At 37.1% G+C, this 2,314-nt stretch overlaps 1 long non-coding RNA gene across 1 annotated transcript; it reads left to right on the top strand.

Annotated features, from left to right (window-relative positions):
• LOC115797900 (uncharacterized) lies at nt 1–1,137 on the top strand. Its single transcript, XR_004021463.1, has 3 exons — nt 1–53; nt 459–528; nt 1,086–1,137. It is a non-coding gene; the product is annotated as an uncharacterized LOC115797900 (long non-coding RNA).
• The last annotated feature ends 1,177 nt before the right edge of the window (nt 1,138–2,314 follow it).

Genomic DNA, 2,314 nt, shown 5'->3' with positions numbered 1-2,314 from the left:
TGCAAATGGAGATACACGGCTCTGCAAAATCCGCTGTCATCCTTTGAGTAAAGGTAAGTAAATATCTCTTTATTACCAATACTTCATATAGCAAATAGTTTTATGTGTTTTGTATGCATTAAATTGTGGTGGAGGCTGAGGTAAAGGGGGGGAACCATGCTAATTCGTTACTCTTACTCTGTTTTGCTAACTCTGCTACCGGACGTAAAAAAAACATTGAAAAGTCAACTCACTGAAGCGACTGATTATCAAATACGCATTACTATGTATTTGTGTAGTTTTGTAAAGTTGTGACTATTCTGATAGCAGTATCGTAAACGCCACCAATACAAATTGGCACCCCTAGCTCCATTAGCGCCATTAGCTAACGTTAGCTCTGTTGGCGCCGTTAGTGAGTCAGCTTATGGATATGTTGCATTCAATGTTTTTACTCTAATATCACTTTCTTTTTCCCACAGATATGAATGTGGTCTTGTAAAAACTGTGGGATGACTGCATCGACAAGAATCCATCTACTAAACACTACAGGTTGGCTCATGGCAATTTCAGCAGCAGACGCCCATACCCATGCATTTATTCTGATTGCCCTTGTGTATTTAAAACTTGGAATACCCTTCATAGTCATTTAAGCATGTCACATACTAACCAAAGTGTTGAAAACTGTGTTACTTCAGCTACATTTAATTGTCAGTTGTGTCCAATCACTTGCATAGCATCAGCTGTCATCATAATGTGGGCTTATTAATTGGTTAAAATCGTACAAAGCGTGAGAGTTGTTAAGCAAATTAGTTAAAGCATAAATTATTTCAGAAGTTGAGTAGATGGTAGATATAATTTTCTATTTTAAACCAATTTTGATACACTGAGGGTCAACACATAGGTATTCTACACACTGGGTATTATAGATTAAAATCACTGAAGATTTGTACTACATTAGGGTTGGGAAATATATCTAGCAATATGAAACAGATGTACTATGTTTTGGAATTTGATATGTAATCTTGTGATATTACTTGTGGAAGACTTTTAAGCTGTATAACCTTTTTCTGCACTTCTTTTTTGTCTTTTTTGAAATATTTACCTAGATAAGTGCTGAGTTCACTTGCATTACCACCATCCCACTTATCAGTTTATGGCCCAGCTGGGCCACTACTCTGACAGATTGGCCAAAGTTCTCCGCAAGAAAGGAGGAGCAGGAGGACACAAAATCAAAAACTTTATGGCTGTCATTTGACAAGGTTTGTGTATAATTACTTGCATACTAAAGTTGCTGCAGATAGTTTGCATAATTATTCTGCCACCCCACCATCCACCGTTACACTAACACAAGTCACATAAGACTGTAGCCATCAGTGGGCTTTCACACTTATCCCTGCCCTTGTTGTTAACTGATAAGTGCACCTGTAGCTAAATGGGATTTTATGAATGAATGAGTGACCTCTGCATTAAAGCTGGCTGGCCAGCAGTTGATATCTGTGTCAGGGATCACTTTTAGGGACTTTTCCATGTTCCTAATGTCAATGAATTGTTTATGCAGTATATTTCCTGTTTTGTTTTGCAGAACGACTACATTGCAACAAGATCTTGCAGCCTCCAAGCACTACCTTCGTATCTCAACGAAGACTCTGAAAAGCTAGTGAAAGAGTACGGAGTAAGTGTCAGTTCTTTTTAAAAGGGACATTTTCATTCAAAGCCGCCTGTTACAGCACAAAATAACCGAATTTTGTCAATTACTCTGGCTCTGACTTTGGGTAAGTATAAAACCGTACAGCGGAAGTGCACTGGCTCCTCACTCTCCCTTACCCTACCTGCCCTCCATTTTTTTAATGCAACTCACTAATCATGTTACACATTATTGAGATTTTAAAAAAAATGTAATCAGAAAATTGCAAAATACATTTAATTAATTATAACAATTTACAGATTGTCCCGAACTGGGAAATTGGGGGACATACTTGAATAAATAATCAGAGTTAATTTGATCAACTATGAGTACTAATTCTGATTAGAATCTGGAATCCTTTCTTTCTTTCTTTCTTTCTTTCTTTCCTTCCTTCCTTCCTTCTTTCCAAGCCCGTGTTGTCCAGCAGCTTTTGCAATCAGAATCATGATCTGAATGCAGTGCTGTGCCAAAGATATTTGTGTTTCCAAGATGAGCTGTATAAGTTCTCAATAGATTTCTCTTGTTAGTGTTTTTCTTTTTCCTTTATTTATAGATTTATTTTTATATTATCCAAATAATTACATGTGTAATATGACAATGCCAGGTCTGACAGGCAGGAAAAACTGGAGAAAAGATAAGGAGGATAGGAGC

Source organism: Archocentrus centrarchus, chromosome 19 (genome assembly GCF_007364275.1).
Source record: "Archocentrus centrarchus isolate MPI-CPG fArcCen1 chromosome 19, fArcCen1, whole genome shotgun sequence".
Lineage (NCBI taxonomy): Eukaryota > Metazoa > Chordata > Actinopteri > Cichliformes > Cichlidae > Archocentrus > Archocentrus centrarchus.
The sequence above is the reverse complement of the archived record's forward strand: the minus strand, read 5'-3'. Positions and strand labels throughout refer to the sequence as shown.